This window comes from Phyllostomus discolor, chromosome 4 (assembly GCF_004126475.2).
Source record: "Phyllostomus discolor isolate MPI-MPIP mPhyDis1 chromosome 4, mPhyDis1.pri.v3, whole genome shotgun sequence".
Classification (NCBI taxonomy): domain Eukaryota; kingdom Metazoa; phylum Chordata; class Mammalia; order Chiroptera; family Phyllostomidae; genus Phyllostomus; species Phyllostomus discolor.
In genome coordinates, this window is record NC_040906.2 from 114611117 (window position 1) to 114636517 (window position 25401).

At 54.2% G+C, this 25401-nt stretch overlaps 1 protein-coding gene across 3 annotated transcripts in view; it reads left to right on the plus strand.

Annotated features, from left to right (window-relative positions):
• The first annotated feature begins 14289 nt into the window (after positions 1-14289).
• FOXP4 (forkhead box P4) overlaps positions 14290-25401 on the plus strand; it is a 51862-nt gene continuing 40750 nt past the window's right edge. Inside the window, exon 1 of one of the 3 annotated variants that reach the window (XM_036024089.1) lies at positions 14290-14770. The gene's annotated coding sequence lies outside the window, so the exon portion shown is untranslated. The remainder of the gene's footprint in view (positions 14771-25401) is intronic. The other 2 variants (XM_028508371.2, XM_036024090.1) reach the window with 2 other exon arrangements.

Sequence of the window (25401 nt, forward strand, 5' to 3'; positions counted from 1 at the left end):
CCCACACCCTTGTAACTACTCCCACCTGCCTGAGCAGAATTCTCCCAAGGGAGGTGCCCCTGGGGGAAGGGGGCAGTGGGATGTGGGAGTTTGAAGTCCTGGCTCTTCAGGGCCAGTTGAGCAGATCATGGCAAGGCCCTCTGGGTCCTCGCCCCTCAGTGACCTCACCAGGGAAGCAGCAGCTGAGAACTGAGGCCTTGTGGTGGCGGGGGAGGACCGCAGACATTAGAGTGCTAAGTGGATCGTCACAGGAGGAGTCCTTTCGGACCCTCCCCCTAACAGGTGCGGGCTACCTAGGAAGCCCCTTGACCACTGGCTGCTCTCAGGGAGCCCTAGCCTCCAGCCGTCTGGCTCCTCACACAGGCTCATCTGTTGGAGGGGTTTCAGAAGCAGCCAAAAAGAGACCTCACCCACCCAACTCCTTCCACTTCAGTGAAGTCAGAGAACCGGGGTCTAAGGCAGCCTTGAGCTGTGACGTTTGCCTCAGGGTGTTGGGGAGGTGCAGAGGGTAAGGACCAGGAGGGGACTTTGGGTGCTGGATCCCAAAACTCCCCTGAGTGCGAGACCAGAAACTTGAACCCCAAGCCCCCCACCCCGCCCCCCCAAGCCACCGTCCGGAAAAAATAAACTATTTCCTGCAACCAGCTCCGAAACAAAGTCTGTGAGTGAGCTGTGACACATGTTACATAAATAGAAGCCGCAGAGGGGAAAAGCCTGTTTTCTCTTTCATTATTTATCACTCTCTAACCATCTCCAGCTGGGTGAGTAAACAGGCGCATTGGCCCATAATGAGGAACAGGCTGCTGCTGTGGGGCGGGGCGGCGCGGGGGTGAGAGTGTGCGCGTGTGTCTGTCTGTCTGTCTGTCTGCTCCTGAGAGGGAAGACTGGGAGTCTGCGATGGCGCAGGCTGTGGGGGCCCCTGGTCCCGGACAGCAAGTGGCTGTCCACCTGGTGCCCCGGTTGGGCCGGGGCGAGGCGGCCAGCCGAGCATCCCCAGGCTGAGGGCTGTTTGGGGCTGGGGTGGGCTGGCTGGAGAAGGAGTCAGAAGAGGAGAGACTGTGTGGGTGGGAGAGGATGTGAGAGGTATGAGCCAAGTGCGAGGCTGCAAATGTGCCAGGTCTCAGAGCATGACCCCCAGGGGGTGTCCCCTGAGTGTGGCCAGCGGGATGTGTGGGACGGGGCAGGGGCGGGAGGACTTGTGAAGGAAGGTGACTGTAAGGCACGTGGGGGACTGGATATGAGGCTGGGAGGCCAGGGGACAGAGTATGTGAGTGTGTGTGTGTGTGTGTGTGTGTGTGTGCTGTGTGCGTGCGGTCCTGGCCAAGCCTATGGCTATGTGTGATTCTGTGACTACGGGAAGGCATGAACGTTCGAGTGTGCATGTCTGTGTGATTTCAATAGTGAGGACAGCTGTGTGTGACTCTGAGCGTGTGCTAAGTACATGTGACATTTTATGGCCAAAAGGTGTTATTTTGGGTTGAATTGTGTCTGCCAAAAAAGATACGCTGGAGTCCTAACCCCCAGCACCTCAGAATGTGACCTTATTTGGAAATAGGGGGTCATAACAGATGTAATCACTTAAGTTGAGGTCATACTGACATAGGGTGGCCCCCAATGCGATGGGACTAGTGTCCTGATAAAGATGTTCCTGTGGAGATGGAAGCAGAGCTTGGAGTGATGCGTCTGGAAGCCAAGAACACCCGGGACTAGCAGACGCTTGCAAGAAGCTGGCCGGTGGCAAGGAAGGATCCTCCCCTACAAGTCTGAGAAAGCATCTGGATTTGGGACTCCTCCCAACGTGTGAGACAATGAAGTTCTCTTGTTTTCAGCCACCAGTGAGTGGCACTTTGCGATGGCAGTCCTAGGAAACTGACACGGAGGTGTATAAACACGCGGTGTGAGCTCGGAGTGTGTGAATCGGTGAGGGAAACCATAGGAATGTGTGTGCATGTGTGCAAGATCCTGGTAGTAAAGATGGTTATGGGTGTGACTACTGACTGTGGGAGTGTGTACATACATGTGTAAGACCAGAGAATGTGTGAATGTGTGTGTTTGTACGTACTGGCATACACACAACCTTGGTTTCTAAGTATCATCATCTGAGAGAGGAACCCAGTAGCTCTCCTTTCCCTCTGGCTGTCAGTGCCCCAGACCCTGTCCTGCCCTTGGGCGGCAGTCCTGCCTGCCTGGAGAAGGGCTGAGACCATCCTGCTGAGGGCTGCCCACTGCCTGCCCTGCCCTAGGATCCCCCCAACATCAAGGGTGATCCCAACTTTAAACCAACTCTGGCCCGCAGGGCCCAGAGTCCTCATCGGGGACCCCAGTAAGGTCAGGCCCAGAAGCTGGAGGAAGATGAAGGGTCAGATTCCTTTTTTGTGGTCCTGGGCATGCTTGCCTGAAGCCTGATTCTCCTCTAGTTTGGGACTAGTTATAATTCCTGCATGGGGAATTATAAGAAGGACAGGCTTAAACCTAGAGATTCTTGAAGCAGTGAGGACTGGGCCCATCCCAGTCGACCACTGGGTGTCACAGAGCCCCCTGGAGCTTAGCCCCTGGGCCAGCCTGTCCTCCTTCTGGCCCAGCCTCTGCCGCCCAAGCCAGGGGACACCACAGTTCAATTATGAAGCACAGGTCACAAGGCCCTTGCTTAGAAACTGCAAAGGTGTCCCAGAGAGCCCTTGCTGTGAAACCCCAGACAGCCACGTCTCTCTGAGCCTGTTGGGAAAAGGGCACAGCCACCCTTGCCTTGCCTACTTTGTAGGAATGGTGTCAGGATTGGGGGTGGGGGGAGGCTAATGGACATGAACTTGTCTTACAAAGAATTGCCTCATAAAAGGCCGGCACAGCTGGACTCTGTGAAAGGAGCACCGCAAAGGCAGCCCCGCCTCCCAAGACCTGCAGTACTGACATCGCCGCCACCATCAGAGCGGTCTGCTGCCCCTCGTCCAGCTTCCCACATCTCTCCCCTGAGCTCTGGAAGGCGTCTGAAACCTGTGGCGCCTCGGCCACATCCTGCCTGTTCTTGCACGGTCTGTGAACTAAGAATAATTTTTATAGATGAGTACTTGATGATAGGGAGCATTAACTTTGAACCCCAATTAAAAAATATATCCCCCTCCCCCATCCTATTCTTCTAATTAGTAGACCTGTATTAAAAAAAAAAAAACTATGTTGTACTCCATTATTACTGTAACTGTAATCCCATCAATAAAAATTGAGGGGAAATTTGTTTTCTCTCTCGTTATGTAAATCCCTACATATAATAGCATCCTCAATCTTGCCTTGGCTTACAGAGCCTAAAATGTTCACTGCCTGTCCCGTTACAGGAAACGTTTGCTGGTGTCTGCCCCCACCAGAGTGTTGCCATTACAGAAACATGTTGGCCATAGTTTGCCAACGCCAGAAATAGAACACTCGAAGCCCTTGGCCATTTGGGTTGGTTTGGGGAAGGGCAAATAAATCTCCCATCAGGTCCCAACAAGCCAGCATTTGCTTGATCAGCTCACTGGGCTGAACTAGGCAGGATGTGAGTCTGAAGCTGATGGGACTCCCTCCAAAGACTCCGGGAATGAAGCGCCTCCCCCACGGCCCCCAACCGCAGGGAAAGACAGAGTTAGCAATGGAGAGAACCCAACAACATCAGTTTAAGCCCCTGGATCACACATGACCTGCAGCTAGGCCTACCCCTTGATTATTCAGTCACACAAGTCAGTCAATTCCCATTGTTACTTAAGCCACTTAGAGTGAATTTTCTGATACTTGCACAGAAACAAAAGCACAAAAGATGAGTGCCCAACCCAGCTCAGGACATTCAAGGAAAATTTCCAAGAGGAGTTGTCATCTAAGCTGGGACTTAGAGGTAGCCCTGAAAGTAAGTGGACGGAAAGATATTCCAAGCAAATGACAGGAGGAAAAAGCACAGCACCTGCTACTAGTTTCAAGTGGAAGACCTGGGAGTAGCCATGATGGGAGCAGAGGTTGAAGGAAGGACAGCTTGTGCCCAGAACACCAGGCCAAGGTGCTTGACTTTGGCCCTGGGGGGATGGATCTTGAGCAACGCATGAAAAGTTCAGAATGGCAACTTATTTTTTTAATTAAAAATATTTATTTGTCAATTATACTTGACATTCAATATTATATTAGTTTCAGGTGCACAACATACTTGGTTAGATATTTATAAACTTACAGAGTGGTCCCCTTGATAAGTCCAGTGCCCCCCACCCCATACCGCACGTAGTTGTTGCACATCATTGCCTCCATTCCCCACGCTGCACTTCATATCCCCGAGACTATTTTGTAACTGCCAATTCTTCATCTCTTTACCTTTTCTCACCCAGCCCTCCAGTCCCCCCGCATCTGGCAACCATCAGTTTGTTCTCTGTATCTATGAGTCTGTTTCTGTTTTGTTTGTTCCTTTATTTTGTTTTTTAGATTCACATATAAGTGAAATCATATGGTATTTGTCTTCCTCTGTCTCACTTAATTCCACTTAGCATAATATTGTTTAGGTTCATCCATGCTGTTGCAAATGCTAAGATTGCATTCATTTTTATTGCCGAGTAATATTCCATTATGTATGTGTAACATAGCTTTTTCTTATCCATTCATCTATTAAAGGGCAGTTGGGTTGTTTCTACATCTTGCTATTGTAAATAATGCTGCAATGAACACAGGGGTGCATATATTCTTTTGAATTAGTGTTTTGGGTTTCTTTGTATGAATATGCAGAAGTAGAATTGCTGGGTCATCAGGTAGTTCGATTTTTAATTTTTGGGAGGAAATTCCCTATGCTTTTCCATAGTGGCTGCACCAGTTTGCAAGTCCCAAGTCTGGCACTTTAGACAGAACATTTGACCAAGGGAAGACGGACTGGAGGGAGGTGCAAGGAGGAGATTAGGTTGGAAGAAGGACAGCAGGTAGGAGGCTGTGGGAATATCCAAGCAGGGGTGATGAGGGTGTAGACCAACAGCAGTGGGACTGGGGGTGGAGAGGAGGAAATAACTCTAAAATATATTCTGGAATCTGCCCTGGCTGGTGTGGCTCAGTGGGTCGAGCACCGGTCTGGGAACTGATAGTTGCCAGTTCCATTCTCAGTCAGGGCACATGCCTGGGGATGTGAGAGGCAACTGATCGATGTATCTCTCCCATTCTTTCTCCCTCCCTTCCCTTTTCTCTAGGAATAAATAAACAAAATCTTTTTAAAAAGGAAAAAAAAAAGAAATATTCTGGAATTCACATCCATAGAACTTGATGACTGATCAGAGGCAACGAGAAGAAACAGGGAGAATCAAAGGGTGATTCCTAGTTTCTAGAGTGACTGGTGGGCCACAATGATACCACTGGGGAGAACTTGCAGGGGCAGGGCACGATTTTGGATGCAGACGATGATTTTCGTCTGGGGGATGTTGATTATGCCATCATTGGGGGTTCACAGACACGGAGGTGGAAGCGAGGTCCAAGTCAGGAATAGTACTTGGAGTCAACAACTGCCAGGTGGTAGTTAAAACCATGAGAGGAGACAGGATTGTCCATGAGGACGTGCAGCTTGTGGGAGCAGTGGGTCAAGGCTGAAGCTCTGAGAACACCAAGCATTTAAGAGGGGACAGTGGGAGATGACATGAACACACAAAGGCACTTGGAAAGGGAAAGTCAAGGAGGAGAAGAGAAGGGCAGAGTGTGGCCGGTGCTGGCGCCCTGCCAGTGTCTCTCAGCACTTAACCTCTAGACAGAGAAGGTTGCTCACTGCCAACACATGCTCTTTGCCTGAGGGTTTTTTCCTGGCCGTGGAAACACTGTTGGCGCCAGATCAGGGCAAGCCGGAAGTGCTGGAGAGTTAATGTGCCTGGAAACAGCCCTCAACCAATGACCAAGAGGGACTTGGTGGATAAATACCCCAGCTTCCTTGCCCGTGGTGTGGAGGACTCGAGGCATGTCTCATGCATCTTCCGGAGTTCCCCAGCAGGACTGTGCCTCTCTCGCTCAGGCGGTAGCGTGACCTGCTGACGACACTCCCTGCACTGGCTCCCTGCCCTTCCTTCTCACTTTCCCGCTTCCTACTGGTATTTCCTGGGACCGCTTCCCCAGTGAACTGCTTGCACTGGAGGCCTTGTCTCAGAGCCTGCTTCTGGGAGGACCTAAACTAAGACAAAGGCGTCGTGAAAACCAAACAAGTAGAAAATTACAGGAAGTCCTCTCCATGTCACTTCTGTCTGTGGGGAATCACGCCACCCTGTCCACGCGCCGTGCCCACCTCCACACTCGTAAAAGAGGAAGGACACTTTCTCCCCCGGCCTTGAGATTCTCAGCACGGGACTTTCCACATTTCCAGGCTGAGCAGACCTCACTATCAAGAAATCCTTTCCTATTTCTCACCTTAGTTCCTCCTGCTTTTGCTGGGGCTGCTATATCCAGGGAAGTCTGATCAGGGTCCCTTGAATAACAACACAAAGGCTTGGAAAGATTCCTCAGCTCCAAGCCGCCCTTTCTTCCTACCCCGGGCTTAGTTCCCTCCTTTTCCAGCACTTCAAGGGGCTTTCGCTTCTTTCCGTTTGTTTTATATCCAGCCCTGTAGGCATTCATCACCATTCTTTATGTCCAGGACCCAGGGGCTGGCTCTGTCTGCCTGGTGACTCACAGGGAAGCAGGGAGGGCTGGGTGGCCTGGAGACATTTCAGTCTGTGATGCCTGACCCACCCTGTTCCTCACCTCTAACCTCTCAAGGCAAGAAACCAAGGGGAATGGACTTGAACCAGACTTCCAGGGCAGGGGGGAGTGCCCTCAAGGAGCCAGGTGGTACAGCGATGACCTAGAGCGGCGTGTCAGCTGTGAACGCCGGCGCTTCTCTTATGTAATGTGAAACTGGGGGGGAGTCGCAACGTTTCGCAGCTTCGGTCTTGTCATTTGTAAAATGAAGATAATAACAGTACCCACCTGACTTAGGCTGGGTTCCCCCAGAAGCAGCCCGGTCCACATGGCTGATTTAGGAAACCCCACGAGAGAAGTAGGGGACTGAGATAAGGAAGGGAAAGAAGGCAGTGAAGTGTGCTGTGCAGCCAGCTACTAGGGTGGGCCGCCTTGCTGGGGAACCCCTGGGAGCCCAGGGGGCATGTGCACCCCAGAGTCACCCCACGGAGGGGTGAGGGCGTGGGGCACTTACACACGAATTCCCTGACACTCTGGCCTCCCACACGGCGGCGGTGGCGGTGGCGGAGTGGGTTCCAGTGCCCAGAGGCTGCCCTCAGGCAAGGCCAGGCAGGCGCTGTGAGTGGAAGTCTTGAGGGTGGAAGTGGTCAGGGCGCGGGTGCACGGAACAGAGGGTGCCAGCAGCACTGGGCGCACCATCTCAGAGGGCTGTTAGGAGTGAAATGAGGTCACGCATGAAGAGTGGTTAACACCATGCCTAACGCACAGGGTTCTTCTCCAATCCAGGCCTGACCTCCCTCCAGCCTTCAGTGGCCCGGCTTAGGGACCTCCTGCTGCCTAACAATTATGAAGTAGGCCTTGGGGGCTGGAAGAGTCAAGAGCAGAGGGGACTAGAGAAGAGGAGGCCAGAAAGAAGAGGGGGTGCAGGAGAACTGGAAAGAAGGTAAGCCCTGGGGCCCAGGCCAGGCGTGGAATGTGACTCAGACCAGTGTGTGGAAGCCCCAGAGAAAAGTGTGAGCCCCACTCCGTGGCCCAGCCAGATGCCACACACAATAGAAAATATATGAAGATGCTCTCTTCTCTCTCCATGTGGCCACAGTAGGTCCATTGCCTCTGCCACCTGGGACACTGCCTTCTCTTAAAAACAACATTAAAACACCAAAACACCGGGGCCACTGTGGGAATCAGAGAGACACATGAAAAGTGTCCAGTGTACATACAGTAGATGCTTCGTGGGTGGTGGCTATTACCTGTGAGGCTACCTTGACTTTGACTTTCCTCCTGCACATTGCATCTCACCTCCCAGTGCCAGTGGCTGAGACCCCAGACCCCAGCTAGGCCCTCAAGCCTCCCTGGGGAAGGAATATTTCTCTTGCTTAAAACAGAGTCCTAGCCCTGGCTGGGTAGTTCAGTGGGCCTGCGTGTCTTCCTAATAGGCCAAGGCTGCCAGTTTATCCTCAGTCAGGGCACATACAAGAATGAGCCAATGAATGCATAAATAAATGGAACAACAAATTGATCTCTCTCTCTAAAATCAATAAAATAAGTAAGTAAATAAATAAAAAGTCCTAAAGGCATCCCCACCGGACAAGCAGAAAGGCAGCAGGGGAGAGTGATGGGAAGAGGGTGGAGCACAGCTCTCTGGGAGGAGGGGAGGGCGGTGGGGAGAGAGGTGCTGTCTTGCCCCACTTTCTACCCAAGTTGCCCCCACCTTGACTTCCAAGTCTTTCCTTCCAATCGTCCAAGACAGAGTTATTATGTGAGTCCTACGACCCCCAGCTGATACCTTCAGGCTTTTTAAAAAAAACTTTGCTCTCAATTATCAAGTCACAATCAAATCAAATCCACAGGCCTTTACTGTGCACCTACTATGCAAGACCCGTGATGCTGGATGCAAGAGGAAGTCCTCAGCTGACTGAAGCTGGGGGCCCCCATCTCAGCTTATTATCTAGTTGGTGAGATGAAGCACAAATGGGTACACAGTTAGCAAAAAACATAATGTATTTAAAGTTATAAGGTGCTTATTAAGTAAAAGGCAGCTAACAAAACATTGTAATGCCAACAGGTGTGCTCAAGAGGAGAGGAAAAGAGGTGGGAGTGGGCTGGCGTGATCAAGAAACAATGACAGCCCTGCTGGTATGGCTCATGGATTGAGTGCCGGCCGGCCTGTGAACCAAAGAGTCACTGGTTCGATTCCCAGTCTGGGCATGTGCCTGGATTGTGGGCCAGGTCCCCTGCTGGGGGTCCATGAGAGGCAACTGATCAATGTTTCTCCCCCTCCTTTCCCCTCTCACTACAAATAAATAAATAAACTCTTTTTAGAAAGAAAGAAGGAAAGAAATAACGACAGTAGCTCTACCCAATGCTTCTACCGGGAAGAACGCCACATGAGTCGTACTCTTCCTCACCTACTCTGTGCCAGACCCTCATTTTTCTGCCAATCCTGCCTTTGAAGAAGCTGAGACTAAGCCCCTTGCTTCCGGATTTCAGGCTGGAGAGTAGCAGAACTGGGATTTAAATCCAAGCATCTTCACAAGGGAGGAAGACAGGCGGTACATCTGGAAGGATGAAGAACGCCATGAAGGCAGAAGAGGTTCTTTTCTCCAGGCCTGCTCACTCCTTGGCCTTTCCTGGGCCCAGGCGCCCGCAGCCCCTTCCTCGGTGAAAGGTTGGGCAACCTGCATGGGGCCAGGGAAGGGTCCAGGGCTGCTGCTGCTGTCCTGCTCTCTCCCTGCACAGAAGCCCCTCCATGGAGGGGGTCTCCAGTGACCCAAAGACACTGCGTTCTAATTCATGGGAAATTGTCCACAGCTTGTCAGGTTATTGTTCATTTCCTGATCCTTAATGACTGATTTTCCACCAATCAGCCCAGAGTCCCGTGCCCACACCCTGAGGACAAGGCCTGGGCGTCTGAGTCCCTAAAAGTGACTATGGGGGTGGGGGACTGAAAACATCTCTCAGGGCTAGGACACCCAGAATGGTAAGCCCTCCCCTCCCCCTGCCCCGTCCTGGTGTCCTCCTGTCCACTGCTCCCGCACCGCCCCCACACTGCTCAGTCCTCTACTCTCAGCAATGTGGTAAGCTGATAAGCCTGCCCCCCAGGAGTAGGAGACCTCCCTTAAAAGGGGGGAGTCTGGAGAGTGCCTTGAAGCTTCCCGGCACAGTTCATTAAGATATCAACCCCTAATGAAATATTTCTTTGTCTAAATCATCATTTATCTTGGGGAGCAGGGGCCTTTGTGGCCAAGGAAAAGGCTGCCCCCTTCTACCCCTCCCCACCCCTACCCAACACAGACCCTGGGTCTTTCTGTGTCAGAAAGATTGAGAAGCAGGCTGGGGAGGAACAGCTGGGAGATATGGGGAAGGGAGAAGATTCCAGAGTGGGAGAACTACAGGGAAAAGGGGGTCAACTTTACTGAGCAGTTGGCAATAGAGAGTGAAACAGAAAGCCCTGGAAGCCCTACCCCCCCCCCCCCCCCCCCCCGCCTATTGCCCCGGAAAGGAAACCCACTGCAGCGTGACCACAATGGCCAAACATCGGAAACAACCCAACTGTCCATCACGGGGAGGCTGGGTAAAGAAACCAGGGCACACTGATAGGGTGGAAGGCTCTCCAGAGCCTTTTCAATTAATGACCTAGAGATACATGTAGCAATCCTGAGTTAATCTCAGCAACATAAAGTTGAGTGAAACAACAAGAACAAAAAGTAAAAGCAAGGAGCAGAAGGATACCTTTTGTCTAAAATTTCAAGATGCCCAAGCAATACTAAATGAATAAGAGTACAAAACTTATCTGGGAAGGCTACCTACCAACTTCAGGAAACTGGCTACCCCTACCCCTCTGCAAGGGAAAGGTGGAGAAAGAGAGGGAGGGATATGAAGGGACCTCAACATGATCAGCAGTCATTTTTAAGGCTTTTATTTTTAGCCATAAAGAAAGATGCACAAATCATAAATGTACATACAGCCCAATTAATTTTCACAAAGTGAACACACCCAAGCAACCAAATTAAAAAAAAAACAACAAAACACAGAATATTCCCAGAAGCCCAGGAAACCCTTCACGCCCTTCTCAGTCCCTCCTCCACCCAGAGTAGCCACTCTCCTGAGCAGTAACACCGTTCATTAGTTGGACTGATTTTTGAATTTCAGATAAATGGAATCATACTGTGTGTTTTCTCAGGTGTCTGGCTTTTACGCTCAACATTCTGGTTGTAAGATTTCCCCACGTTGCTGTGTGTGGCAACAGTTCATTCCTTCTCACTGCCAAGTGCTAGCGAATGCATGCGAGTCCCGTGATTTAGTCACCCGATGCACTGGTGAGGGCTACTAGGAATAACACTGCTAAGAACCTTGTAGTGTATGTTTTTTGGTGAACACATGTGAGAATGCATTTCTGTTGGTAAATACTTAGGAGTGGTGCTGCTGTTATGTTATCCTGGTAAAATTTTATTCCTTAATAACTAAACAAGAAGGTTGCTTTCCAGGGGAGGTAAGAGTCAAGCAGTCAGATGAATGGAAACAAAATATCTGGGCATAGATGTGTGGGGACTGTGAGAATAAGGAGACCAGCGTTTCTGACTATACACAGCCCCCAGTGCCAGGCCTGGTCCTTGGAACAAGCTCACACACTAGCCCACTGCATCCCCACAGCAGGGAGGCAGCTGGCCTGGGGAAAGGGCATCCGCTGCAGCTGCAGAGTGAGAAGGCCTGGGAAGGAGTCTTTGCTGGATCCCCTCCTGTTGTGTGATGGGGTGGGGGGGTGAGTTCCTCACCTATAAAATGAGAAGAGAAGAGCCGTGCAGAACAGCCCAGGAATCAAGTGCCTGGCACACAACAGGCATTTCGTAAGCATTAACTGCAGCTGGATGCATGATTTGCAGTTCTGTGAGGTCTGCAGTCCTCGTTTTTAGGTGAGGAAACTGGGGCTCACAAAAGGGAAGAAAAATGTTTATGGAAAGCACTCGATGAACAGGTCGTGGAGCTAGACTCTGCTTGTACTTTCTCATATTATCTCCCAACCACCTAGGAAGCATCCTCCTAACTTTGGTGAACGAGGAAAGTGAGGCTCAGATTTGTCCAAGTCACACGGCTAGTGAGGGGCAGAGGCTGACGTTCAGCCCCAGGCTGCCTCACCCTAGCTCCTGGGCTCTGAACCACAGCCTCCTAATAGGGCCCTCATTCTGTCACAGCCAAAGCCTCAGGCCCTCCCTGGACCCTCTGAAGGGGGAAAGACAGTGAGGGGACCCTCCTGCCAGTCCCCACTCTGTCTGGGGAGCCAAGGGCTATTCTTTTGAAACTTCACACAGAGCCCCTGCACCAGAAGGAACTTTGGACTGGCTTCTTTGATTTTGGGGTGTTTGTTCCATACCTTTCTTTGGTGAGCCTTGCTTTCTCACTAAAATGCCCTTTAGGTGAAGACAAGACAGGGTCTTTTGCCTCCCTTGAGCTCCCCCCACCCCCACCCACTGTGACTCACAGGGTGCTGGGAAGTGAGCTGGCCTGGAGATGAGGGGTAAACTGAACAGAGAGCCAAAAGTTCCCAGGAAATCCCTTTGGGCAAGTAGGCCTCTGTGTGAGGCAAGGAGGGCTGCTGCAGGAGGTGGAAGAGGGCTCGGTGGCGAACACAGCCAGAAAAGAGCTGGAGAAGCCGGTTGGAACTCACCTGACTCCACCTCCCCCCTGCAGAAACCCACTCCAGTCCTCTGCAGAGAGGATGGGAAGGAGGTCATGGCCCAGCTGGGCTTATGCAAGGACCTGCCAACTCCAGGCCTGGCCCAGGCCTGTCCATACACCCTGACTCCCACTGGAGCTGGCTCTCCATTGAAGATAAACCAGCACACAACCAAGAGCTTTCTTTCCCCCAAACTGTACTCCTTGGGTAACCCACAAGCAGGCTGTACTGCTTTCAAGATCTCCCCAAGCTCTCCTCTGTCCTCACTGAAGTGGCTCTGGCTTTATCACTTACCACCTGTGTAAGTCTGGGAAAGTGACTTCATCTTCCTGTACCTCAGTTTCCACCTCTGTAAATGCAGATAATGGCACTATCTACCTCACAGGGTTATTGTGCAGGTGAAATGAGCCCTATGCCTGGCGTGTGCTATATGACTCCAACTTTAGCTGTGTTATTTTGTTCGGATTGCTACTGTTACTGCTACACTGGAAGACACTTTCCGATAATAGTATCCAAGTAAGTGGCACTCAGAGTTCTCCCCCCAACAGGTTCACACCTAGTATCTGAAAGGCTCCAGCAGGACCCAAGAATGTCTGTGACACCTACCCAAGAGTGCAAATATATAGGATCTGGGCCTGGACAGGTATCACTAACATTGCAACTACTTCTGGTTATTTGCACCCACAAAAAAGTAATAGAATTAGTGATGGTGAACAACCCAGGAGGGAACCTCGTCTCCCAAGACCTTTTCTTCCAAGCCCCATTGGAAAGGCTTCTGGAACAAGAAATCCTCTCTCCCCAGGCCACAGCACTGAGGTACTCTAAGCACCAGTCCCTGAAGCACCCCCCCTCACATTCCACAGAAGCAACAAGCGTGTGCCCATCCCCACCTGCCTCAGGTGATCTGGGCCAGGTGAGCCTTCAAGCGCCACTGCCTCCTTGCCCCATTCCACAGTAGGGTTCTTACTTGGTCCTGGATACTCCTCCATGATCCCCAAGGCATCCATCACCTCTCCCTACCCCAACACACAGGGCCAGATGGGAGATATTTGGAAGGTGGAGGGTGGGAGGGAGGACTTAGATTGCCACAGGCCTCGGAGCCGGGCATCTGCTGCCAGCACAGCTCTCCCCCTGGGATCTTGGGCCTTTCCTTCCCCGGACTTCCCTTCCCACCCCAAACATTCACCACTGCCACCACCAAATACCCTCAGTTTTCCGGGGCAAAAGACGTTGAGTTTTGTTTACAGTCTAATTTGTTCGGATAGCTGACTCTACTTTGCCTTTCTCCGGGTCGCGTAGATCCGGCTTTGGGCCCCTTTCTTACTGGTTCACAGAGCACTTAAGGGGAAATCCCCCTTCCGGAGAGGGAGTCAGCGATCACCGGGGGTGGCAGTGCACAAAGCCCAGAAGGAGCCTCCCCTACCCTCGCTGAAAAACTCACCCCCAAACCCCACTCTGTGGGAAACAGGAGCGAGGCAAGGAAGGGCACGGACCCGCCAACGGCTCAGGGCCCCCGGCCACTCCCCGCGTCCAGCGCAGCCCGCCGGGAGCTCGTGAACCGTGTGGGACCGGGGCTTGGCCAAAACTCCAGACTCCGGAGAAGGGCTGGGGTTTGCAAAGCACGCCACAGGATTCGCGAGGCCAGGGTGAATTCCTGGGGTCTCTCCACCCCCCCCCCTTTTCAGGTCTGCAGCCCCACGTCTTTTCCCGGTGTCCCCACTTTTCTTCCCCTGAAGTTTGATCCACGTGGTCTTCTCTCGCTCCCGGCCGGCTGCCTCGCTAGGTGAAAGTTGCTGCACCTGCTTTAGGCGAATTATGGTAGCGCTAGAAGTTGGTCTCCCCTCCCTCCCTCCCTCCCTCCCTCCCTCCGCCGCCCGCTCACTCGCTCCCTCCCTCCGCCCAGGCTCGCGGCGCGCTCCCTCCTTCCCCCTCCACCCGCCTCCCCGCCCCCGCCCGCCCCGCCTGCGCACCGCCCGCTCGCAGGCGCTCGCAGCCCCGGCTCAGTCGCAGCCCCTCGGAGTCCGGAGTCGGTCGCCCCTGCGGACCGGACTGTGAGACCGGCGGCCGGGACGGAGCCCCCATCCTGCGAGGAGGGCGCGGCGCAGGCGGCGGCGGCGCGGCGGGGAGGAGCCCGGGCCGGAACCAGGGCTGGGCCGGGGGCGGGGACGCCGGGGTCCCGGAGCCCGGCGCCGGAGCGAGCGAACCAGCGTCGCGGGAGGACCGGGAAGGAGGAGAACAGCCGGAGCTAGCCGAGCTGCCCACAAAGTGCGATGCCCCGGCGGGGCTAGGGCGCTCGGCGGCCGGCGCGGCGCGGAGGGAGGACGCCCCGGAGCTGCGCGGCGCGGAGGGGCAGCCCCTGCGGGCGGCGGCGGGCCCGGGCTGCGCCCCGAGCGAGCCCCATGCCCCGCGCGGGCTGACGGGCCGGAGCCCGCACGGAGCGGCCGGGCCGGACAGGTAGGTGGCGGGCCGAGCCCGTGGCCGCGGGGTGGGGGCTGGGCCGGCGACCAGACCAACTCCCGAGCTCGCGCTCCTACTCGCCCGCTCGCTGGCTTACTTTGTGTTTGCAAACTGCCCGCCGGAGCCACGCCGGGAGGAGCCGGGCCCAGGCCGGCACACTTTGTTCCAGCCAGGGCCGGCTGCTGCGCCCTGACCCGGCGCAGGCGCGACACCCGGGGCCGGGCCCTCGCGGCCCCAAGCTGCGTTGGGAACAGGTGGGGGCTCCGGCGCGGCGGCGGAGGCGGCGGCGGCGGCGGCGGGGGGCTGGGGTGGGGGCAGCCGGAGGTCGGCCGGGGTGGGGGCTGGAAAGGCTACCGCGGCCCGCCCTTCCCCAAGAATCCGGGCCCCGCCCCCTCCGGGTCCGACCGCTGGGAACGGGGTGTAAGGGGGCGCGACACCCCCGCCCGCCCCGAGTCAGACAAAGAGTACTTCCCGACGCGGACTTTCCTGAGCTGGGGAGGGAAATGGGGAAGTGAGTTCTTCCAGCCCTAGTCTGTCCAGGACTCCCCAAGACTAGCCGAGGCAGATGGGGGAGTCGCGGTCGCGACAGCCGCGTCGCCTCGGGTGCGGAGGGGGGCTCATTTTGTCGAGATCGCACCTGGAAGGCTCCGGGGCCAGTCTCTTCGCCCATCCCTCGGTCAGCTCGGATATCGAGCGGAAAAACTTCTTTGGGGACTTGGGAGCGTCTGGAACCCGCCCCTGTGATTTTGTGCGCTGATGCTGGAGAGGGGGGCACTGACCTGGCCGAGACCGTCTCTCGCCCGGTTCAAGGAGAACCCCCTGCCTCACCCTGCACGGGGCGGGGGGGGGGGGGGGGCGCAGGTTCAGGGCCCCGCCGGAAAGTGCCCCGGAGTGACCGAGCGGGACCCTGAGGAGGGAGACTGAGGACTCAGTGTCTCCTGCGGACGAGCCCCGACAGACCTCTCTCTTGGACCCGCGGTCACCTCGCGGCACTGCTGCCCACACTCCCGATCAACGCCAAACTGACTTGGGCTGAGCCTGGACAAAACCCGTGGCACCAGAAGGTGGGGCGACTTGGGGTCCTCGCCTCCCCGTCGAAGGACCGTGTGATTTCGCGGGACGCGGATTCTGGGGCAGCGGCCCCAAGGGCTGCAGATCCCGCCGCTCCAGCTGGAGCGACCTTGCGAACACGCGGGCGCCCCACTCGGACTCTCTAGGCTTGGGGGAGAGGGGATGGGGTTGCGGAGACCCTGAGCGCTGGAGCACCCGGCTGTTCCTTCTGCACCCCGTCTCGCTCCTAACCCAGGCTTGGCCGATTTCCTCCTTCGCTGGGCGCCTGGGGTTTAAGGTGTCTGGAGATCACCGCGTGTCTGGCACCCCAGCGCAGGGATCCGCTGCCGGTTGTCCTCGGAGCCTGGAGCAGGGTTTAGGGGGTGGGGGTGGGGGTGGGGGCGGGCAGAGGAGCAAGTCTGAAGCTGCCTTCCTCGCGGTCCCTAAGAAAGCCCAGGAGCATTTTGGCCAACGCGGGTTTTTACTTGGACTTCTGCGCCTTCATATGTTGTTTTAAACCCCCCGCCTGGATTGTCCCCTTCGAACTGCGCTGGGTCTGGAACTGAGGACCAGGGGAATGAAGCTTGAGGGGCAGCTGGGAGTGGAGCCTGAGGCTGGGCCCGGTGCCCCCTTCTCCCGCACAGAAAGAAGGAGCAGCAGGGTGGGCAGTACGGCCTGCAGCCTGGGGAGGGTATACATAGTCCCACTGAACACGATCATGGAGACCACCACACTGAGAATTTGAACCCAGGAGCTCATTTTCCTCGGAGAATGAGGACTGAACCTTGTGGGTGCTGGGCATTCCAAGCCCTTGGTGTTCCTGGTGAGCCAGTGGGTGGGTGTAGGGGCCCCAAAGGACAGAAGGCTGAGCTGTCCCACCCACTCTGGGGGAAGGGGAACCCCTTGCCTCAAACAGCCCCTGCCCCAGACAAACCCTGCCCAACCCCAACCACTGCCAGGAAGGGGAAGTCTGCAGGCTTGGGGTTTTTTTGTTTGTTTGTTTTTTGTTTTGTTTTGTTTTGTTTTAAACTTGAGAAACTTTGTCATGTCCGGGTTCTGGGGCTCTTTGTCACCTGGCAGGCTGGAGGGAGGGCTGAGAACTGGGAGCACCTGGGGAGCTTGCTTGTTCCGCACCGCAGATCTAAGCCTCAGAAAAGCAGGGCTGTGCCTTGGGGGGCTCCCCCTCTGGTGTCACTCCCACCCTTGTCAGTGGGGCAAGGTGTCATGGACAGGAAGTGGCACTGTGGGTGCCCTATCTCCTGCACACACCCTGGATCTCACCAAGGTCTGAACCCGAACCTCTTCTGCTGGACCCTTCGATCACGGCCTTACCCTGGCCCCCACCTTGACACTAAGTTGTGGGAGACCATGGTAACCTTCTCTCCTGGCACTAAGCACCGGGCCCCTGGGTGGGGTTTTCTGTCCTTGCAGTCCTGGGCAGGTTTCCCAGGAGTTACAGAGTTGGGGAACCCCTGAGCCCCGGGGAGAGAAAGGCCTTACAACAGTGCTGGGGAATGCTGGTGCAGGGGCAGGTTGGGCCCAACTTGCAAAAGAACCTGCCCCTGTTTTCTTTCTGTCTTCCTTTTATTTTTCCCCCTGTGTAGGTGCCCTCCTTACACCTACACACCCCTACCCCACCCCCTTTTCTCTGCCTTTGGCCAGAAACTTCCTTTCTGGCTGCCGGCAGGTAGGTCCGTTCTTGCCAGGAATGTGCATATCCTGCTGGGCCCCTACTCCAAACACACCTCTTCCTTAGTGGGGAGGAAAGCAGGGGGGCTGGGGGGTGCTTTCTTTGATCCAGTAATTCCCCAAATGTTTGCTGAGTCCCTACTCTGTCTGGGCAGGTACCAGGCTGGGCACTGGAGTGCCCAAGCAGTGGAGGCTGAGGTCTGCTCTCTGGACCCCACGTGTCAGGGTAGGAGAGACACATGAGACACCACGCAGGGAGAGGACGGTGGGAGTAGGAGGTCTGTTTTAGGAGAGAGGTGCGAGGTGCTGGGGGAGGGAAGGGTCATCTCCCTGAGAAGCCTTCCCTGCTCTGCCGCACCTAGAGCTGCACCCTCCTCACTTACCTCCCGACCCATCTCCGGCCCACGGCCTTGGTGGTTTTCCTGTCTCTCTGCTGAAATGCAAGCCCTTCCACTCCTATCCCAAGCAGGCACAATGTCTTTACTTTTCTAATAGCCTGAACTGCAAAATAATCATTCCTTCCATCCAAGGAACTCGGCATAGTTTTCCTTCAGGATCTTACGACTCCCCTGGCTTCCCAGACCAAGGAAAGGCAGGGACCGTTCGTGACAGGGTTCCAAGGCTCCATGGGATGGAATGCCTTCCTCCCACTTGGTTCCAGAACTCTGGAACCCAGGGCAAAGAACTTGGGCCTCCCCAGGGCAGAACATGGGCCAGAGTGGGAAAAGCTTAGGAACTTGCCGGTAGTGATGGGACTCTGGGCAACTTAATTAAGCTCCTGTAACCTCAGTTTTCTGTGTGTGTGAAGTAGGGCAATAATACCTGTTTAGAGCCTGTTTGGGAGTCGAATGGGAGAGCAGATGTAAAGAACCTAGCACAGTGCCTGGCGCCTGGTAGTGCTGACCAACGAGTGGCTTTTATTATCAGTCCCGGCACGATGGCCTGGATGCTGGCAAGGCTCGAGCATTGTCCTCCATTTTATAGAGTGAGAAAACGGACCCCAGAGAGGAGGAGCAGCTTGACTGCAGTTGCACAGGGCAGGGACTGAAACAGTGGTGCCTCTAAGTTCCAGTGCAACCAGTAGGGCTTGAGCCTCTGCTGGGTGTGTGGGGGGGGGCAGAGACTAGGGTATGGGGGACCTACTAACCCCCCCTCCCACAGACCCACAAGCTCAGGTGTGGGCCACCCCTCTGCCCATGACCCTGGAATGTGCAGCTGTCCCCCTGTCTCCCGGCCCTCCTAAGGTCCTCCTGGAGACAAAAACGGGAGGGATAGTTCCCCAGAACCCAGAGGAGGAAAAACGGCTGGCAGCACCACCTCTCCAAAGAGAGAGACTTCTGTGGTTTGAAAACCAAACTTCACAGCCTCCTGGAATACAAGCGTGGCAGTCCGTCTTGGATCAATTTGGTACCTACCCTGGATGGATCATCTCGAAAGAGCAAAAAGAAACTTCCCCTGAGCCTGAAGTCGCTGGCTCTTTCAGCATGGCCTTCCCAGGTTCCCTACGTAAAGGAAAACACACACCTTCCCTGCTGCCAGTCCCTGCAAGCTGGAATCCCAGCGGGGAAACTTCACTCCCAGCCTTGTGGCCTGCCATGCGGTGCTGATGAGTGGACAGCGTGGCCTGGGCCCCACCTGGCGCCTGGACTCAGGGCACACCTGAGCTAGAAATCAAGAGCTCTCCACACGAAAGGCGCACATTTGGATAGGCCACAGGGCGTGGGGCCTGGCCGATGGTGCCCTCCCTCCCCTCGGTGTGGTCTGTGCCTTCCCTGGGCTGCCCCTTGCCCGGTGCAGCCTTGCATCTTTCCTCTCACCAGCCCTGGTCCTACCACACGGCCTGTGTCCCCATCCCAGCAGCTCTGCCCCTCTCCCTGTGCCCCATCCTCTGTCCAACTGACGCCTCCTGGGCTGGCACCTGAGGGTGAGTGGGACCATGGGTTCTGCAGAACACGGGTACCTATTTTCTCTCCCACTTGGAATTTCTGATGGCACCTGTGCTGCCCTGCAAAGGCAGGTGGGGGTGGGAGGGTGTGAGATGGTGGGTTTTCCTCCAACAAAAACAAAGTGGAGCGTGTAGAATAGTGACCCTTTGGCATTTGTTCAGAATAGGCAGGGTGAACTGGTGAAAGTTACCCAGAATTCCCACCACAGTGAAGGGGGGACAAGTGATGGCCACCCAGAATGGAGACAGAGACCCCTCCTCGTCATTCCACAAACACTGTGGAGCTTAGTGTGTACTAGAGGGTTTGGGTGAAGAGGTTTACCAAGGGGTAGCTTGGCTTGCAACTTGGAGAATTGGAAATGGAGCCAGTGCCCCAGCACAAATCTTTTGGAGACTGGAGGCCTGTTCTGCTCCTGATACTCCCCAGCGGCGACAGGATGCCTACACTGGCCCCTGGAGATCCCTCAGGAAGTCTGGGCTGTGTGAAGAGACTGGCAGGGGGACAGGTGAGGGGGCTTCTGTCCTTGTTTCCTGAGTCAGAAGGTTCCTCAGCTGAGCCCGCACTTCCTGGAGACACAGGCCTAAAGAAGTTAGTCCAAGAAAGGGTAGTGATGTATTTCCTTTCCTTCAGGGGTTCCCTGGGCAAAAGGTGCGTCTGCACCCTGGAAGGAAAGGGCGATTGAGGCTGGGAAGAAATTTTGGGAGAGATGAGAATGTCGGGATTTACAGGAGATGGAGAGAGTGGCGGCTGCCGGAGTGCTTGGAGAGCGAGTGCTAAGCGTGGAGACCTTCCTAGCTTCCGGAGGCTTGCGCATCTCTAGATGGGAGTCAGGAGATTGGTCGGCTGTGTCGGGGTTGGCGGGGGCGGTGGGTGCTGCAGAGTCGGTCCACGCGGAAGAATCCCTTTAGGAAGCTTCCGGAAGAGCCAGGGCTACCGGCTCTCCCCCGGCTGGGCGCACTCACTCTGGGTTGCTAGCCCTGCCAGCGTTTCCCTGCGCCTCTGTGAGCGCGTCCTTGCGGTTGGCAACACGCTCCTACGGTCTCCCACACCTGAGCCCACTGCCCCCCACCATAGAATGCCGGGTGAGGACCGACTCTGCCCAGTGCCTGGGGCTCCAGGGATCGCCGGAGGAGGAGGAGGAGGGGAGCGAGGAGGCGCAGACTGCCTGGCCTCTGCTTTTTAGCCACATGGAGGGTCTTCCACGCCGTATGCTGCCCTCCTCGCGCTCGGGGATGACTTCCAGGGTCCGGGTTTCTGGTCTGGGGCTCACTGGTGAGGGGCACAGTATGCGCGCTGTATCAACTTTCTCAGCCCCTCTGCCACCTTAAGCATGACAGTCTCTTCTCTGGGCCTCATTTTTCCTAACTGTACAATTGGTGAGGGAGCCGCCGCAAGTCCCCTCCCCGGCCTCCCCTGCCCGCAGCCGAGGGTTGGGCTTCTGGCGAGAAGAGAGCTGAAGGTCTCCGGCGCACTTCCCCTTTGTTTCACTGCATCCCACCGCGTCCTGAGCCCTCAGCCTCCTGTCCATCCCGAAAGAGGCGCCGGGTGGACGACTCCACGGCCCTGGCGAGTCCCCTCCTTCCCAATTAGGCAGTGCATCCTGATTAAAGGGGTACAATCTGACCCCTCCCGTCCGATCCCCATCGAAGAGATTTCCCTTCATCAGAATCTCACATCCTCCAGAAATTAATTTGATGCCTCTCGTTATCAATTAATTGAATCTCGTCGGGGGAGAGAGCTCAGCCAGGCAGCTTCAGCGGGGCCCTTGTGTGTTGCTGCTCTGCCCTCCCCCTCACACCGGGACACCCTCAGCCCTCCCCATTTCTCCTTTTCTGCCTTGCTTTTAATTTCACGTATTTTCTAACAAAACCACTGCTCTGGGCCCCTTTGCTCAGTTGGCGTGGATGGAGACCCGTGGGCTGGGTACTGCCTTCCACTCACCCTTTCTAAGCTGTGGAGGGCCCCCTTCCTCTCCCCTGGGCCCTTGTTTGATCCTGCCGTAAGTCAACAAAACCTCACCCTTTGGGAATTTGGCCCTGACCCTGACCCTGTGTGCTGCAGGAGCTGCTGGTGAGGAACTTGGAGAGCAGAACTGGGGGCTGCTGGTCTGGGGACACACTCCAAAGAGCCTCCCCCCTTCACACACACACCCTAGTTGGGGAAAGGGGACATTGAAGGACCAGGCTAGGGGCCTGTCAGCCATCAGGAGTTTTGTGAAAGCTTTACCATTTTTAGAAGAGGCATTGAGGAGCTGTTGCCCCTGCCTGGGCTAATCTGTTAAATGTGTTGCATATCTAAGTGGGGGGAGGGCAGTGCGGGTGTGTGGAACCTACCTCCTGGCTACCTACCAGCCAGGTCAGGCATCTGCAGATCAAACCCTCAGTATTTTCAGGGACACTTGGAAGCCCGGACTCTGCCTCCTTCATGAAGGAGGAAGGTTCTAGAAGACTTTCCAATCTGGGAGGAGATTGTGGCAGGTATAGAGTAGAACTAGGTGGTCACCAGACCCTGAATGAGGAACTGGGCTTTGCCAGTTCATATACTTCCTTGTTCCAAAAATAACTTTTATTACTACCATTTAACAGGTGAGGGACCCAGGCCCAAAGAGGTGATGTGACTTGTCCAGGGTCACACAGCTAACTGGAACCTGCCCCTCTGGAATGCTTGACAGAAGCACTGAGGTCACAAACTGACCGACTTCACCCCTTACAAGATTTGTTGGCCCACACAAAGTTTATTACATGGTAAATGTCACACAGATATCCCCCCTTGGTTCCTTTTTAAAAACCCTCATGCTGTCAGCACTGAGCCTACATTTCTTTGTGGTTAAGGATAGACTGGGATCGAGTGCCACTCACTTCTCTCTTGGCTCCCTGGGTGACTAGCCTGGCCCTGGGGGCATTTTGGTTACAACTCTGTCATGGAGATTTTACCTGTCACGTGTGGGGTTTGTACAAGAGCTCAGAGATGACCTTTAAGGACATCTCCTGACCCAATCTAATTCTCACATAGCTTCTTAAGAACTGATGGTGGTCTCTAGTTGTTTTTCCTCCTTTCTACCAGGGAGAGAATTATGGGATCTTGTGTCTCGAGGGGCCTGTTCCAAGCTGAAACTAGCTCACCCCTGCCCAGGGGAGTCCCTCTAGCCTGCCCCCAAACTTATATACATTTTGTTGGGGATGGAGGAGAATGTCTTCTTAGAATGGCAAGTTGGGACGAGGGAAGAATGAGGTAGAAGTAATGCTTCCAGAACTCATCTTGGAACAGGGAGAGAGGTATGTGGAAGGGTACTGAAGCTTGCAGATTCAAATGTGGATGTGTTTTGGATTCCCCTAAGTTGGTACCCAAGATCCCTGTGAGAGCCACGCCTAGATATCATTTCAGAGACAAAGGGAAGGGCCAGGGCATGTCCAGGCTGGGCACAGCAGCCAGGGTCCCAGAGAGGGCCAGTCCCAGTGATGTGGCCCAGGCTGGCTGGAGCCCCTCCTCTGCCCACAGGAGCCCCCTGGTGCCAACGGCTCTAGCAGAACCAGGCTCCAGATGGCCACTCAAGCCATCGGTGAGTAACCCCCATCCCTTAACCAGCAGCCCCCCCTCCCCCCAAAAAAGACGTCACTATTTAATTAGCCATCTCAGATTAACCAAACTTGGCATTCGCTCCTCTTGCCCTCATCTTTCCCAGCTCCGAATCAATGGCTTTGATATGCTAATTAGGGAGTAATTTAATTTCAAAAGGCCGCAATTAACAAGGGTGTTGTGGACATGCTGTAGTTAAGCGGAGTAATCTAATTTGCATTAGTAACAAGCAGGGACTAATTAGAAGCTTAATTAGACACTTAGATGGCTCTTATGTTTACTTTCTTAATGAGATGGAGTGGGATCTTTGGTTCTTTTTTTTTTCTTATTGTTAATTTTTCCTTTTGGTCATTGTACTAGGAAGGAGTATTGAGGGAGGCCACCTTGCTAGGGCCTGCTGGGAACATTTTGTCGCTGGAGCCAGGGATAAGTGAACTGAGGGATGGTGGTGGTGGCCGTTCAGATTCCAGGGAAATGCCAGAGTGACCACCCTCAGGGCTGTGCCGGATCTGAGTGCAGGGGGTGGGGGGGTGGGGTTGGGAGGAGAGTACTGGTTTGGGAGTCAGAAGAGCCTGGGTTTCAGTTTGGCTCAGCCTCTTAGCAGCCAGGTGGCCTTGTCAAGACATCTTCAAAATGTGGTTTCTTCTTCATCTGTCAAAGTGAGTGCCAGGTTGTGTGGAGAAGAGAGGAGGGAACAGGGTATGGGAAAGGACTATCAGGCACTCTGTGAGTGGAATGGTTATTGTTAGGAATAAAATGTATTCACAAATTGTATGCCCAGGCTTTACTTCCTTATGACTCAATTCAGAAGTCACCTCCTACAGGAAGCCTTCCCCAGAGCACTCTCATTTCCTCCAGGCACCCAGTGCCCCCAGTGTCTACTTAACATAACATTTGTAAAGTTTGTATGTTCTGTAGGGCAGAGGTTCTCAACCTTGGCTGCACTTGAAGTTTAGAATACTTGGAAAAGCTTTTTAAATTATCCACTCCTGAGTCCTACTCCCCAAAGTGTCCAATTTAAATGACCCAGGGTAGAACCTAGGTATGGGTATTTTTGTTAATGCCGTGTTTGCCAGTGTGTCTCTGTCTTCACCAAACTGTAAGTCCCCTCAAGGCAAGGGCTGTATTTTATTCACCTTTAGATGCCCCCGGCCCCAGGACTCCCCTATCAGTTGCAGGCAAAGGCCCGCCACCCAGCTGTGTGCCTTGTAAACTCATCCGCATCAGACAGGGTCTGTAGTGTTGGATTTTGAATGCCTTATGCAGGATCTGAGAATCTTCTGGAGAAGGAGAAGGGAATGGAGGTAAATCTCTAAAAAGCTGAGTGGTTCAGATGTAGCACATTACTGAAGAGAGGGCAAAATTGTTACACGTTTTATGACATCAATTAGGGAATAAATGTATCAAGAGCCTTAAAATATGCAATTCTGCCTTTCAAATACATGTGCTAAGTAAATAGTCAGAAATGTGTAGTGTCTTCTGTTCGCACAAGGGTGTTTATTGCAGAGACATACTAAAAAAGTAGGTAACAGTCAGGATGTCCAGCTCTAGGGGACTGGCTGAATAAGTCCTGGAACATGCAGCCCATTTGAGCAACTATGTGGCCACTAAAAACTGTTGCTTAAAATATTTGATGTCATGTGGAAATGGTTATGATAGTAAGTGGTGAGTGGAAAAATAGGAAAATTCAAACCATGTACAGATTATGACCCCAGTTTCACTTTTTAAATGTTTATATGCCAAGAGAGTGAAAGTGGGCTGACTGGAAGGGGCGGGTCCTCAGGGCTAGCTCCCTGGGTGGTAGAATTATGGGTACTAATTATTTTTCTTTGTTTTTTTTTTCTTCAAAAATTTCTACCAAGATGGTTTTTATTTTTATGATTAGAAAATAGTTATTTGCAACTTGGGAGAGAACCTGGAACAGACAGCGCAGGATGGGGGCCCACCTTCCAAATCCGGCTTGCTGCAGCCTTTCAGAGAGGCTGTCTTCACCCTGCCACGTCCACTGAGCATTTCAGGCCTGATGTTTTTTGGTAAGAAGAGGCCTTAGATGGTTCCTGGAGACGCGGCAGGTAACTCCCAGGGTGTCGTTTAGTGAGACTGTCAGGCAGAAGTGGGAGCAGAGAGAAACCTGGGCTGCTAGCCTCCTACCCACACAAGGGACTAAGCTTCTGGAACTCAGGGAGCCCCATCTGCTGGGAAAGAGACACTACTGGCCCACTCAGAGAGCTAAGTAGTCACGTGGCCCACGACCCCGCTCTAGGTCGGGGCCCCACTTTGAGCTGCAGGGACATTCGAACCCTCGGGCCCTGCTTTACTTTCCTCACGTGCTGAACCGAGGGCTGGGATCCGTTTTTAAACCACAGC